Source organism: Podarcis liolepis (assembly GCF_965112155.1).
Source record: "Podarcis liolepis genome assembly, chromosome: 7".
Taxonomy (NCBI): Eukaryota; Metazoa; Chordata; class Lepidosauria; order Squamata; family Lacertidae; genus Podarcis; species Podarcis liolepis.
This window is the reverse complement of record NC_139561.1, coordinates 15,582,961-15,599,081: the sequence shown is the minus strand read 5'-3', so window position 1 is coordinate 15,599,081 and position 16,121 is coordinate 15,582,961. Positions and strand designations below refer to the sequence as shown.

General features: G+C 50.4%; 1 long non-coding RNA gene across 1 annotated transcript in view; it reads right to left on the bottom strand.

The window, feature by feature from the left end:
- Window positions 1-16,121, bottom strand: part of LOC310711199 — a 121,502-nt gene that overhangs the window by 35,721 nt on the left and 69,660 nt on the right. Inside the window, exon 2 of the long non-coding RNA XR_014528376.1 lies at window positions 4,046-4,248. This is a non-coding gene — a long non-coding RNA (uncharacterized lncRNA). The remainder of the gene's footprint in view (window positions 1-4,045; window positions 4,249-16,121) is intronic.

The following is a 16,121-nucleotide window of genomic DNA, read 5'->3' as shown; positions in this document are numbered from 1 at the left end:
GCTGCTGAGCATGCTCAGACCTCATTAGGCTATTTTGGGAGCTTCCTTCCCTGATTTTTTTTATAAAAACTTTTGTTTTGTTTTGTGCTTATGCAAACATTGGTAGCTTTGGGCGGGGCTGGTGTCATTTCAGCTATGCTCAACGCCAGGGGTAGGCAACCTAAGGCCCATGGGCCATAAGCGGCCCATGGGGGTCGTTTAACAGGCCCATGGTAAAAAAGGTAAAGGGACCCCTGACCATTAGGTCCAGTCGTGACCAACTCCGGGGTTGTGGCGCTCATCTCACTTTATTGGCTGAGGAAGCCAGCGTACAGCTTCCGGGTCATGTGGCCAGCATGACTAAGCCACTTCTGGCGAACCAGAGCAGTGCATGGAAACGCCGTTTACCTTCCCGCTGGAGTGGTACCTATTTATCTACTTGTACTTCGACATGTTTTCGAACTGCTAGGTTGGCAGGAGCAGGGACCGAGCAACGGGAGCTCACCCCGTTGCGGGGATTCGAACCGCCGACCTTCTGATCGGCAAGTCCTAGGCTCTGTGGTTTAACCCACAGCGCCACCCGTGTCCCCCCAAACCAATCTGCCTGCTTGGCGCATCCCTGCGCGCTGCGCTAAACTGGCACGGTGCTGGGACTCACTTCCATGGCACCGGAAATCGTGTCTGTGCATGCGCAGATGCCGAAAATTGCGCATGCAGTTCGCCCGCAATCTGGCCCACGGTGGGATCTCTGCTGGAATGAACCAGCCCAGGCAAGGTAAACCTCGCTGACCTCTGCTCAATGCATTGCCCGATTGTGGGAAATGGAGAGACGTGATGGCTCCAAGTCCCTAAAATGAGCCCACCTTCCCCCATCGAGATAAAACACTGCTGCGTGCTTGGAAGATGTGTGTGGCTCGACCTCGGGAAGAACTCATTGCTGGCAGAAAACTCGCTGTGCCTCTCCCGAGGTAAAGCAGCCTTTGCAAGCCTCTACTAAAAGCTGAGCGAGGTGATCGATGCCACTTCTGGGCCGTAGCCCCGGGCGAATCTTGACTTAAATTGCTCTTGCGGCGCCCGGGGTGGAGAAGTCTCCTTGATCCAGCGCTCTCCTTCCAGACCCACCAAGGAGACGGCTTTCTTCTATCTGATCATGGCCCGGAGGAAAGTGAAAAGGAGCTCTTTGTCTGGGAGCAACCCAGGATGGGGGAAAATGGTGGTTAGGTTTGCAGTTAGCCTAAAGGCAAAGAATACTCCTTCTCTCTCTCTCTCTCTCTCTCTCTCTCTCTCTCTCTCTCTCTCTCGTTTTCTGCCTCTCCTCCCCCAGCTGAAATGCTGTTTTCCTGGATGCAAAATGTTTTGATTCAAGACTTGACAAGTTGCTCACAGCTGATGTTCAAAAATAGGTCTGTGTATATGGTACGGCTGGGCGATATATTCAAAATCTATCGTCCAAAACCGGTTTGAAGACCATATCGTGATATCGGTTTCATAATTTTTGACCTGGCACTATATTGAGAATAATTATATATGTGTGTGTGTGCTACGCAAAAATCACGACGTGGAGAAAACCGTGAAGCCAGCCAATGCCTCTACATAGCTCTGTGCAAATTTCAGACATCCTGATATACAGTGGTACCTCTGGTTACATACACTTCAGGTTACATACGCTTCAGGTTACAGAGTCCGGTAACCCAGAAATAGTACCTCGGGTTAAGAACTTTGCTTCAGGATGAGAACAGAAATCGTGCTCCGGCGGCGCGGCAGCAGTGGGAGGCCCCATTAGCTAAAGTGGTGCTTCAGGTTAATAACAGTTTCAGGTTAAGAGCGGACCTCCGGAACGAATTAAGTACTTAACCCGAGGTACCACTGTATTGGTATATTGCGATGTTTAGCTGCTGGTGTGTCACAATGTTGAAAACCAGATATCACCCAGCTCAGTGTTCACCTCTACATGGTTCCATCCTTCTTTCAGACATATATTGTGATATATCAGTATATCACAACATATCGCTATGCCACAATGTTTGGCTGTTGATATATCATGAAGTTGAAAAACAGCTCCATCCTTATTTCACAAGGATATATCACTATGTTGTCTTTGTCCATGGAGGTATCTTGGCAGGGATACTGGAGTGGCTTGCTGGTTCCTGCTCCAGGTGGATCACGTTTAGTGAAACCTCTTCACTATGACCTGTCTGTCTTGGGTGGCCCTGCACGACATAGCTCATAGCTTCTCTGAGTTATTCAAGGCCCTTCGCCACAACAAGGCAGTGATCCATGAAGGAGATCTCGAAGTGACCAACATGAGTTTGACCAAACTGTGGGAGGCAGTGAAAGACAGGAGTGCCTGGCGTGCTCAGGTCCATGGGGTCACAAAGAGTCGGACATGACTAAATGACTAAACAACAACAATATCACTATGTTGAAAAACAAATATCACCCAGTGTTCACCTCTACATAGTACCATCCCTATTTCAGATATCATGATATATAGATATATCACGATGTTTTGCTGGTGATATATCATGATGTTGAAAATCAGATACAGTCATACCTCAGGTTACAGACTTCAGGTTGCATTTTTTCGGGTTACGGACCCGCCAAAACCCGGAAGTACCAGAACGGGTTACTTCCGGGTTTCGGTGGGCACGAATGCACAGAAGCGCTAAACTGAGTTTTGCACATGCGCAGAAAAACCAAATCGCAATCCTTCATCTGTCCTTGGTCAGCCCCCTTCCTCCCTGTGTTATTTCTTATGACCATCAATAATCTTACTGTTTATTTACTGCATTTTATAGAATTGTAGAGGGATGTGGGTGGTGCTGTGGGTTAAACCACAGAGCCTAGGACTTGCTGATCAGAAGGTCAGCGGTTCGAATCCCCATGACGGGGTGAGCTCCCGTTGCTCGGTCCTTGCTCCTGCCAACCTAGCAGTTCAAAAGCACGCCAAAGTGCAAGTAGATAAATAGGTACCACTCTGGCGGGAAGGTAAACGGCATTTCCATGCGCTGCTCTGGTTCTCCAGAAGCGGCTTAGTCATGCTGGCCACATGACCTGGAAGCTGTACGCTGGCTGCCTCGGCCAAGAAAGTGAGATGAGCGCCGCAACCCCAGAGTCGGCCATGACTGGACCTAATGTTCAGGGGTCCCTTTACCTTTTACAAAGCCCTTGGAATTTGACATGAAATTAAAATTTTGATTGCAACCCAAGCCAAATTTGCTCTCTTGCAATCCACCAGCTTATTATTATTATTATTATTATTATTATTATTATTATTATTATTTTGGCAAAACGGTTAAGAGGTCCTGGAGAATGCACTTTCTTCCCGCTGGTAAAAATCGCTTTGCGCTCGAGCCCTCCCTGGCTAATGAGGCGACGCTCGCTGCTCCTTCCCCTCTGGCAGAGAGGGGAGGGAGCGAGGGGTGGGGAAAGAATTGCCAAGAATTTATTAGTCTAATTACATTTCCCTAATGCGGTTGACCTCAGCTGTACGGCGGCGCGTCGATCAAAGCCGCAATCTCCCAGACATTACTGGAGTCTTAATAAGAGTCAATTGGCCAGTGTCACTCTGCGCCGGACCTTCGGCGGGGGAATCTAGAGAGGTCCACTGGCTGGAGAGGAGCTGGAGGTTGAGGAAGCTACAATATTTGCGTTAATAATGGTGATTAGCTTTTTGCCGGCTTGCTGTTCTGGAGCCGGCTAACAACCTCCCCTTCCGAGCGAAGTCTCTCTTGTGCACTTGTTCCAATGCAAAAGGGGCAAATTAAGGCTGTTTCTACAGCCCGTCATTCTTATCTCCTTCCTGCTCCCTGAGAAGAGAAATCTTAGCATCCTTTGCAACGGCTGGCAGGGGAAATTAGGAATGCTTGCATGGAAGCAATTTCCCCCCCGAACGTCTGATAGCTGGGAGCATGCTTTTAATTTTTATTGAGCCTACGCTCATACCATTTTTAGTCCGTTATTAGTGCAGGGAACTGAGTGCTTTTGGGTGGCAGCAGTATGGTAACCTCCAGAAGTTGCTGGGCTGCAGTACCATCATCCCTCACGGCTCGCCATACAGTGGTACCTCGGGTTAAGTACTTAATTCGTTCCGGAGGCCCGTTCTTAACCTGAAACTGTTCTTAACCTGAAGCACCACTTTAGCTAATGGGGCCTCCTCCTGCTGCCGTGCCGCCGGAGCACGATTTCTGTTCTCATCCTGAAGCAAAGTTCTTAACCTGAAGCACTATTTCTGGGTTAGCGGAGTCTGTAACCTGAAGCGTATGTAACCTGAAGCGTATGTAACCCGAGGTACCACTGTACTGGCTGCTGTGGATGAACTGGGATGTCACTTGCCATTACTGTCCTGAGTGATAACATCATGGGAGCAGTGATGGCCGCCAACTTGGATTTTTTAAGATGATTGGACAAAATCATGGAGGACAAGGCTATCCATGGCAGTGGCGTTGTGCCCTTTATTGGGCACACATGCATTTCTGAACCAGGTGCGACCAGGGGCTGGGTGCAGAGGGTGAACGAAACCCGCCATGCCGGCCAAACTGCCACTGTGTGGGCATGGGGCATGGAGGGTTCATGGAGCCTTGCCTGCCCGCCCACTGCTAGGGACCGTGCTGAGGAGGACTGCACTGAGGAGGAATAGTGGGAGTCTGGCCCTCCCCCTGCTCCTGCTCCGGATCCTGAATCTTCCCAGGAGCAGGAAGACAGTATAGACTTGGAACAGTGGTTTGTAGAGGGACATAGTTCGGAAGGCAGAAGCTGGGAAATATTGGATGGGGAACAGCTAGGAGAAGAAGCACTGGGAGAGAGAGAGTTAACAGGTTCACTGTCTCTGGAAAGGATTCATCCGCTCAGAACAAGGTCAAGTAGAGCTGATAAGGTGGCAGCACAGAAAGCACAGTGGTTACGAGTTCAGGTTACAAGATGCGGTAGTGACGCGGGTGACTAGGGAGGAAGTGGGTGGAACCCTTAATTGGGAGCACCGCCGTTCCTAGGAAATGGATTCTTTGTTCTCTCACTGTGATCATTAATGTTTCTAACTGGTAAGAAGACTCCTTTTCCTTTCTTCTGTTTATCTACTGGATTCCCTGAAGCCTGACACCCACTCACACAGGGGGGAAGCCTAACGCAGCCCTTCGTGGGCACCCCCCCCCCCCAGCACTGGCTTTCAGAAGAAATGCACTGTGTTAAATAATGGCATTGCTCTGAGTAAAGTCCAACCCCCTCCATCTCTCCTGTTTTGCATCATCCCTGTGCTGGCTGATCTGAGCTTTCTGCCTCCGAGCTCTCTGTTCTACTACTCTCAATGCCCGCCTAATCCTGGGAGACGGGGGCTCAGGGATGCTTTCCAAAGACACTGGGTCCGTCAGCTGTCTCTCCCCGGTGCTGCTTCTTCTTGCTGTTCCTCTCCCTATATTTCCCAACTTTCCCTCTCTGCAGCCTCTGAACTATGGCCTTCTGCAAACCACTGTTCTAAATCTATATTGCCCTCCTGTTCTTGGGAAGGTTCAAGAAAAGGGGGTGGTGGTCCCAACCATTCCTCCTCAGTCCAGCCCCTGACACTGGGCAGCCATTCAGTGAGAGGGCCGGGGGCGCAGTGGCAAGGCCAAGCTGGGCTCCTGGGCTCAGAGACCCCCGGTGGCAGGCAGGTCGGAAATCTCTTTGAGGGGACATCTGACTCTCAGAATCATGCCTCCCTCAAAATCATGCGCCCAGAGCTACGGTCTTCCAAGCCCTCCCCATGCTATGCCCTTGATCAATGGCTACTAGCCATGGTGGCTGTGCTGTGTCTCCACAGTTGGAGGCAGGGATGTTTCTGAAGACCAATTGCTGGAAATTTGTGCCTCGGGTGCTGCCTGTGGGTTTCCCATGGGTTGGCCACTGTGAGAACAGGATGCTGGACTAGATGGGTTGTTAGCCTGATCCATCCAGCTCTTAACAACAACAACAACAACAACAACAACATATTATTTATACCTCACTGCATCTTACTGTTGTATTTTAATCAATTTTTATATCTGGTGTTAGCCGCCCTGAGCCCAGTCTTGGCTGAGGAGGGCGGGGTATATATATATAATTTTTAATTATTATTATTATTATTATTATTATTATTATTATTATTATTATTATTAATATCTGCTGGGTTTCCCAAGTCACTCTGGGCGGGCCCCAACAGAATATTAAAAACACGATCAAACATCAAACATTAAAAACTTCCCTATACAGGGCTGCCTTCAGATGTCTTCTAAAAGTCAGATAGTTGTTTATCTCTTTGACATCTGATGGGAGGGCGTTCCACAGGGAGGGCGCCACTACCGAGAAGGCCCTCTGCCTGGTTCCCTGTAACTTGGCTTCTCGCAGGGAGCGAATCGTCAGAAAGCCCTTGGGGCCGGACCTCAGTGTTTGGGCTGAACAATGGGGGTGGAGACGCTCCTTTAGGTATACTGGGCTGAGACTGTTTAGGGCTTTCAAGGTCAGCACCAGCACTTTGAATTGTGCTTGGAAACGTACTGGGAGCCAATGTAGGTCTTTCAGGACCGGTGTTATGTGGTCTCGGCGGCCACTCTTATGCATGGAGAGGAGTGTCTTGTTCTCTCTTAAGGCAAAATGGTGGGTTCTTGGGCCGCTTGCTACAGAACGGGTCATCCCACCCTCCTCCGCCAACCTCCTGTTCCTCCTAGGAAGCCTCATTATCATGCAGGCTGTGTGGTCCCGGTTGCTTCCTCCAGACTTCGCAAAGAGCTGCAGTCTACTTAAACAGCTTTCTATTCTCTCTTGGATTTGGGCCAAGGAGAAGAGGAGAGAGGGAGAGAAAGGACTGCAGTGTCTCACTCGCCGGGAAACCTCATCGCACTCCAACCCAACGGGGCTGCCTGACAAGGCTGATTGCTGGGCGATTCGGGACAGGCAAAAGGAATGATTTTTTGTCAACGTGGAGCAGAGTGTGATTGTGGAATTTGCTACCATGAGGTGTGTTGACGGCCACCAACTTTAAAAGAGGATTAGGCAAATGTCTAGGCGGGTATAAGTCTGTCATTGGCTACTAGCCACTATTAATCTTCCCTCTCCGTTAGTATCCAGCATCAAAATGACCTCATAGCTGCACATTCCCCATCAAACTCTCCAAAACAGAGAGTTCGGCTTGCTTCCATGATTTTGCTAATAGGAATTGACGGATTGCAAATTATCTTCTTTTGTAAAACCACCTGAACATGATAACCGTAGAGCTTAACGAAACCTCGTGCCCAACAGCGTTCTGGAACTTAGGAAAAATGCTTCATTTCAGGTCAGTTAATCTGTCTATCACAATATTTTCTACCATGATTGGCAACCGCTCTCCAGAGTTGCAGGCAGGGGACTCCCCAAGTCCTGGCTGGAGATGCTGTCATAGCTTGAACTTCTGCATGCAGAGCAGATACTCTATCCTTCCCTTAAGACCTAGGGACATAGGAAGCTGTCTTATACTGAAAGACAGTGTGGTGTAGTGGTTAAGAGCGGTAGACTCGTAATCTGGTGAACCAGGTTCGCGTCTCCGCTCCTCCACATGCAGCTGCTGGGTGACCTTGGGCCAGTCACACTTCTGTGAAGTCTCTCAGCCCCACTCACCTCACAGAGTGTTTGTTGTGGGGGAGGAAGGGAAAGGAGAATGTTAGCCGCTTTGAGACTCCTTCGGGTAGTGATAAAGCGGGATATCAAATCCAAACTCTTCTTCTTCTTCAAACCCTTGGCCCATCCAGCTCAGGATTGTCAGCACAGACTGGCAGCAGCTCTTCAGGCTTCCTCCTAGCCAAACCTGGAAACGCCCCTGACGATTGAACCTAACACCTTCTACAAGCAAAGGAGGTGCTCTGCCGTCGACCCACGGCTGTACGCCTTGAGATCAAATAAGATTCTGCTCCCCATGGTTATGAAGAAAGGGCTGGTTTAGACCAAGACGGAGCAAGTTAACAATCCATCTAGCTCAGCATTGTCTACACTGGCTGGCAGCAGCTCTCCAGGGATTCAGGCAGGGGGCAGCTCTACTTGGAGACGCTAACCAGGATGGAACCTGGGAACTTCTGCATGCCAAGCAGGTGCTCTATATCACTGAGCCACACCCTTTGGTCCTGAATAGCTGGACCAACATACCGGTATTTGCAACAGGAGTTGCACCCAGCAGTGTAACAAAAGCCCCCCACCCCCAGATTTCCTATAAACAACATTTTGTGGCATCTCTTGTTCAGGGGCCAATGATTAGCAAATGACACCGCTTAGACTGTTGCTCAGTGCACTTACTGAGCCCGTTAGCCTTTGAAAGAAGCAAACAGACAAAGCCCTTTAAAAAACTGGAAAAGCAACAAAGGCGTTCAGTACAGCACAGGCTTCAGTGATGGGATATTACTGCTGACAGATCCAGCAAAGGCCACTTGACCCCCGGGCAGAGATTAGATGTCTTTCCTAGATACTCATTAAAAGGCTGTGTGGCTGCCACTGCCCTCGGTGGCTTTTCTAAATTCACCTCTGAGCAAAATGGAAACAGTGCTTTTTGAACTGGAATGGCAATGCTTAGCACGGTGTGCTTGCCTTACAGGTTATTTGGGGAGTGCTTCCCCTCTTCCTTTGCTCCTAAGCAAGTGCGAATGGGAGCAAGCTCCTACTTCAACAGTCACCAAGTTGTTGCCTTCTCTGATTTTTGTGGGATGTGAAACACAAGAGCAGTCAAGTACGACATTCCTAGAGTGAACATGTTTACACATGGGGAGGAATGTTTGTCCAGCCAGCAGGTAAACTTCCTGTTTCCTTCTGGGCTGGGACAGACTTCCTCTGCATGTGACTAGAGGTGGGCGTGGCCTCACCTGTGCAGGTAATGACAAAAGCATAGGACTGGCCGCCATCTCTCTCTCTCTATGACTACTTTTGTCAAAGAAGCAAAAGATGCTTCCAGCCTCTTGGCCTCCAGCCAAGAGAGAACAAAGGGACTGTCTCTTTATGGGATAGTTTCCAGGTGTATGTTACTTTTCTAAGATAAGTCTGCCTTCTGGGATCCGATTGTGAACAGAATGTGAGTGAGTAAACTCTTTTTATACTTTTATAGAAGACTGTGTCGTGTCTTATCTTTTATGAGGGAATAAGGGGAAAATACCAGAACAGTTATTATAGAGACTTTAGCGAGCCTGAGCAAACACATCCGCTGCAAGTTTTAAAAAAGGGGACTGTTACTCTGCTAAATTGTGAACTTGTTAACACAAATCAGAAAGGCTATAATCAGACAATATATCCTCTCTTGCATCCCTGAACATTCCCACAATTTTCGCCTATTCCTATGCCCAGGTTCCGATAAAAGGAGGCCCTTCTTCACACAGCACATTGTTAAACTGCGGAACTCACTCCCACAAGAGGCAGGGATGGTCAACGACTTGGGTGGCTCGAAAAGAGGATTGGGAAAATTCAGGGGGAGGAGAGGGCGATCGAGGGCTACCAGCCAAGATGCTCTGGTCCCCACAGTTGGAGGCAGCAATGCTTCTGAATACCAGTTTCTGGAAATCGCAGAAGGGGAGGATGCTCTTGTGCTTGAATCCCGCTTGCTAGTTTCCCATAGGCTGGCCACTGCGAGAACAGGATGCTGGAGGGAAGAGTGGTCCTGAGCTCACATCTTGCTGTTGGGCTTCCCTTTGGGAAAATCAGTAAGCTGGACCACTTGCACCATTGGACTGATCCAGCAGTCTCTTCTTATGTTCCTTTCATGCAAATTTCCTCCACGAAATGGGCTAAGATTTTCTCTGTGTTGTCCTATTTCAAGCATACACTATGAACTCCCCGAGACATTTCCAAACCCTTATCTCTGCACTTAATGAGATTAATTATTCTGGAGGTTCATGTCTGTTCATTGGCATTTCGGAAAATCTGGCTGGCTAGTTTTTTTTTTAACCCTCCCCTCTCTGCATTCCCATTGTCTTGGTTATGGTGGCAATTACAGGATTTTTTTAAATATAAAAAAGTGTTTCTGCTAGTCTGATCAATGCTAGCACCCTTTGACAGCTAAAACAGAAACTCCATACACCCCCAACTAGGAAGATGTTTCTGAATTCCACTTGTTCATGACACCTCACCATGTGGTTGATATCCTGCCTTGCCAGTTAACTGTCTGACAAGGTTAAATTTCAGAAGGTTTGGGAGAGCAGAGGAGCTGTACAGCAGGGAGCAAAGGAATGGTTGGATCATGGGTAGGCAAACTAAGGCCCAGGGTCCGGATGCGGCCCAATTGCCTTCTCAATCTGGCCTGTGGATAGTCGGGGACATTCTACATGAGTAGAATGTGTTCTTTTATTTAAAATGCACCTCTGGGTTATTTGTGGGGCCTGCCTGGTGTTTTTACATGAGTAGAATGTGTCCTTTTATTTAAAACACATCTCTGGGTTATTTGTGGGGCATAGGAATTCATTCATTTTTCCCCCTCTTCAAAATATAGTCCGGCCCTCCACAAGGTCTTAGGGACAGTGGACTGGCCCCCTGCTGAAAAAGTTTGCTGACCCCTGGCTTGGACGGTGCTTCAGCACTGGTTAGGCTTTGACTGGGCAGCTTTAAAAAGTGGGGTTCCTGCCTTACTTCTTCCTGCTCCAGATTACTCCTTGTGAGGCTCAGGGAGATTTGTCCTCATATGTAAAAAAGGTAAAGGACCCCTGGACGGTTAAGTCCAGTTAAGGCGACTATGGGGTTGCGGCGCTCATCTCGCTTTCAGGCTGAGGAAGCCAGTGTTTGTTCACAGACAGCTTTCCTCAGGTCATGTGGCCAGCAGGACTAAACCGCTTCTGGCGCAACGGAACACTGTGATGGAAACCAGAGTGCACAGAAACACCATTTACCTTCCCTCCGCAGCGGTACCTATTTATCTACTTGCACTGGTGTGTTTTCGAACTGCTAGGTTGGCAGGAGCTGGGACAGAGCAATGGGAGCTCACTCCGTTGTGGGGATTCGAACTGCCAACCTTCCGATTGGCAAGCCCAAGAGGCTCAGTGGTTCAGACCACCTGCATCCAAATAAGAGCATAAGAAAATCCTGCTGGATCAGATCAATGGCCCATTTCGTCTAGTATCCTGTCCTCTCAGTGTGGGGACCACCAGAATGCACTTGGAGCTGGGCATCTGTGTGGTTGGAGACACTCCTTCATATATAAGGAGAGCCTGCTGGATCAGGCCAGTAGTCCATCTAGTCCAGCATCATGTCAGGCATCCACAGTGGCCAATCAGAAGCCCCAACAGGAAGCTCGTAATCAAGACCTGAGCAAAGAGCACTTGCCCCCTCCTGTGGTTTCCAGCAATGGTGATTCAGAAGCATTGTAGCCTCTGACTTTGGAACCAGAGCCCTGCCTTCAGGACAAGTAGCCTCTTTGGGGATGGTTTCATCCCAGGTGAAGGTGGTCTCAGAAAGGTTTTTTGGTTGTCTTCTCTGGTACCACTTCAGAACCGGGATCAGCAATAAGGGTCTCCTGCAGCTCAGGACTGGTCCAGCCAGGAAGATACCCTGTTGCTTTCATGTCTTGCTTTTGGGCTTCCCAGACATATTTGATTGGTCATTGTGGGAAACTGGACCAGATCGGCCATTAGCTTAAGCCAGTAGGACTCTCCCCCGCCCCCAAATAGCTAAGATTAAATAGGGTGTGCCTTCCTCTCCATTGTGGATAATAAGGAATTCCTGTATGCTCTGTATACATACCTGGAACAATGGAGAGTAGCTTTAGCAGTAAATGTGAAGATCTGTGTATGTGTTTTATCTAATTTAGCACACAAAAATGTCATTAAAATCTCCTGCCAATATAGCTTTCCCATCAACAGAAGCCCTCAAATCGGTTGATTGAATTACCCTCGAAAACTCGAGACATAACCTCATCTGTTCTCCTACTTTCCCCATAGCTGATGTTTTAGGGTTTTTTCGTTTTTCGTTTTCTAATGTAGCTTAGTATTGATCGATCAATTTGCTCTTATTGCTGGTGTTTCATATTGGTTCAGGTAATTTAAGCGTTTAATCCCATGCTTGTTTACTTGGATGTAAATCCCACTAGTGCCCTCCCATGTAATCCCCAGGAACTGATATCTGTAGCGTTTACTCCTATGTAAAATGGGCAAAAGACCATAGTCTTAGAATCTGGTAAATGCCCTGAAGCAGGATCAGGCCAATGACCAATCCGATTCAGCATCCTTACAATGGCCAACCAGATTTTCCAATTGGAAATGCACCAGTTTATGTACTTTCCCCCGATGGACTGCACACATGCAGCTGGAGACTGTGCCTGCATGGCAACGTCCTCTGCTCATCCTGTTTCATTCCCCTCCGGGTTCTGGGAGGCAGTATAGTACAGGAGAGAGTAGGGAAGCACCTGGCTCTTCACTTGCCGAACCTGCCTCTTCCTCCTCTTCTTCCAACCCATCCTGTGTTCCACTTTCCAGCTCCAAAGCTTCCCATCCTCCAGTTCTTGCCTTCTGGTCAGGACAGTTCCCCACAAACCCCTCACCACTTCTTCTGAGTCAAACTCCATATTCACTTCCCCCGGTGCACACTCGTAATTGCTACCAGTGGCGTAGCTGTCAAGACTTCAGGGAATCCTATCCCTCCCTTGGTGGGATGCCAAGAAGCAGAAAAGCAAGAAGAGTTCTTACCAAGCAAAGGTAAAGGGACCCCTGACTGTTAAGTACAGTTGCGGACGACTCTGGGGTTGCAGTGCTCATCTGGCTTTACTGGCCGTGGGAACCAGTGTTTGTCTGCAGACAGTTTTTTCCGGGTCATGTGGCCAGCATGACTAAGCCACTTCTGGCAAACCAGAGCAATGCACAGAAACGCTGTTTACCTTCCCACTGGAGCGGTACCTATTTATCTACTTGCACTCTGATGTGCTTTCAAACTGCTAGGTTGGCAGGAGCTGGGACCAAACAACGGGAGCTCACCCCGTCACGGGGATTCAAACCGCCGACCTTCTGATCGGCAAGCCCTAGGCTTTGTGGTTTAGACCACAGCGCCACCGGCGTCCCTCTTACCAAGTAGTTTATTCAATATTCACAGAGGGAGATGAAGGAATGTGGTCTCTCTTAGATAATGGTGTTGCTCCAAGTAAAGTCCCACCCCCTCAGTCCCTCCTATTCTACATCACCCTTGTGCCCTTTCTGCCTCTGAGCTCTCTGTTCTACTACTCTCAAGGCATGCCTGGTTCTGGGAGAGGGGGGTCAGGAATGCTTTCAAGAGACACTGAGTCTGTTAGCTGTCTCTCCCCCAGTGTTTCTTCTTCCTGCTGTCCTCCCAGTATTTCCCAGCTTCTCCGCTCTGCAGCCTCTGAACTATGACCTTCTGCAAACCACTGTTCTAAATCTATACTGTCCACCTCTTCTCGGGAAGGTGCAGGAAGAGGGGGGCGGGCGGTTCCCACCCATTCTTCCTCAGCTCAGTCCCTGACATCAGTACGGACAGGGGAAGGGGGCCATTGCCCCTGACACTTTTTTTTAAGGGCACATTTTGCTCCTCATGCTGCCCCTGCTAGCCCTGTGCTGCTTTGCAAGTCTGATCCCACATCCCAGGCCCACAAAGCAGTGTGGGGTTGGCAGAGTGTCAGGAGGAGGACGCAACAACCAAGTGGCCTTTGATCCTAGGCTCACAAAGTATGGGTGTTGCATCCTTCTCACTGTGGGAATGTTCAGGGAGGCAGGAGAGGATATATTGCTTATTAATATCCTTCCTAACTTGTGCTAGCAAGTTCCTTTACTTAGCAGAGTTTCACATTCCCCTTTTAAACACACAGTGGATAACTGGTTGCAGGCTTGTGTAAGCCTCTCACTATTAAGTTCCTGGTAAGTTCCCTTATATCCCTCTAAAAAGAATAAACACACCACAATCTTTTGTAAAGTATATAAAAGAAGTTTACATTCAGTTCACAGTTGGATCCCTGAAGGCAGATTTAGTCACAAAGTATATACATGTGGATCTATCCTATATGGGGATAATCCCAGTATCCTCTGTTGGCTGAGAGCCAACAGAGCATCTCTAGCTAAAAAGCTGCTTCAACGACGGATACAGTCAAAGAGAGAGAGAGTGCTGCGTGCCTTATCCTTTTGTTACCTGGACAGGCAAGGTCACACCCACCTCTAGTCACATACAAGAAAAGTATGTCCCAATCAAGAGGAAACAGGAAGTTTTCAACTGGCTGGACCAAACATTCCCCCGCATGTCCACTCTAGGAAAACTGGGAATGTTGTACTTGGCTGCTACTTATGTATCACATCTGTGCTGGTCCCGGGGGTAAGGTACCGTGAGTGTAGCAGAGTCCACACGAAGAGGGGCGAGGTCCGATGCAGAGAGCCAGGCGGGGAACAGGAACGCTGGAACAGAAGGCGGAGCAGGTAACAGGAACGCCGGATGGTCGGGAACAGGAGGCCGAGCATGGAACAGGAGTACCGGATAGTCAGGAACAGGAGGCCGAGCAGGGATCAGGAACACAGGAAGGTCCGAAGCCAACAACGACGTTGCTCCCGCAACCTGGGGCCGGCCTGACTGGGCTTTTATCCTCTTCTAAGGTCAGGGGCGGTCCCGACCCCCAGGAGCCCCGCCTCCTCTGGCCTTAAGGCGAGCACTCCTCCTGGGGGCAACCAGTTCCCTTCGCCTCTCTGCCCTAAGCCTCTGCAGATCAGGAGAGGCCGAAGGGTTACTGGGCCCTGGAGGAGGCTCACCTGTGGCCACTGAGTCATCCAGCACCTCTGGGGCCAGAATGGTTTCACCTGGTGCCTGCTCTTGAGTTTCCTCAGCATCTAGGCCTTGCCCCAGTTCAGCCGGCCCTGGAGGCGGGGACTCCTGTGCCGGCTGGGATTCCTCCGGATCGCTCTCAGACTCGGAATCCCAGGCCATCACACCATCCCCCCTCCCAGGCCCCCCCCTCACTTGAGGGTCCGGACCCGGCTTGCTGGGGTACGCCGCATGAAACTCTCGGATGCAGGCAGGCGCGTGGACGTTGGCCGCTGGTTCCCAGGAACGGTCCTCTGGCCCATACCCCTTCCAGTCAATGAGATACTGCAGCCTTCCCCTGCGGTATCGGGAGTCCAGAATGCGTTCCACCTCGTACTCAGGCTCTCCCTGCACCAAAACTGGCTGCGGTCGGGGACGGTTCGGGTGGAACTCGTCGGGTGGGGCCACTGGACTCAGAAGGGACCTGTGGAATACCGGGTGAACCTTCAGGTGTGCTGGCAACCGGAGACGGAAAGCTACAGGCGAGACCTGGTTCACGATAGGGAACGGGCCGGTGAACCGGGCGTCCAGCTTCCGCGAAGGTCGAGAAGGGTGGAGGTGGCGAGTGGAAAGCCACACCAGGTCACCGACGTGAAGTTCCGGCCCCACCTGGCGGTGGCGGTCGGCCTGGACCTTGTACGCCTCCTTGGCCTGGCGCAGCTGCTCCATCAACAGCTGTTGCTGGGACTGGAGCTCCTGAAGCCACTCTGTCACCGCAGGGACCGCAGATGCCGGCAGCACATCCGGAAACAACCGTGGATGAAAACCATAACTGGCTTGGAACGGGGTCTGCTGGGTGGACGCATTCACCGCGTTGTTATAAGCGAACTCCGCCAATGCTAGGTGGTCGACCCAGTCGTCCTGCTGGTAGCTGCAGTAACACCGGAGGTACTGTTCCAGCACCGCGTTCGCCCGTTCCGTCTGGCCATCCGTCTGTGGGTGGTAAGCAGATGAGAGACAGACCTCTGTCCCGAGGGCCTGGTGCAAAGCACGCCAAAACCGGGACGTGAACTGAACGCCACGGTCGGACACTACACGCTCAGGTAGGCCATGCAGGCGGAAGACATGCTGAAGGTACAGCTGCGCGGTTTCCTTAGCTGAGGGTACGGATGGGCAGGGGGCACAGTGCACCATCTTCGTGAAGTGGTCGGAGAAAACTAGAAGGCAGGTGCAGCCACGAGACGGGGGTAACTCCACTACAAAGTCCAAAGAAACTGTGTGCCAAGGACGTGGTGGAACCGGCAACGGCTGAAGAAGGCCGGGGGGTCGCCCGGTAGGCCCCTTGGCCCGCCTGCAGACGTCACAACCAGCGACGTAGCGAGCCACGTCGGCCTTCAAACGGGGCCACCAAAACTCACGGCTTACCAGATGGGTGGTCCGATACCGCCCAAAGTGCCCCGCCGCTG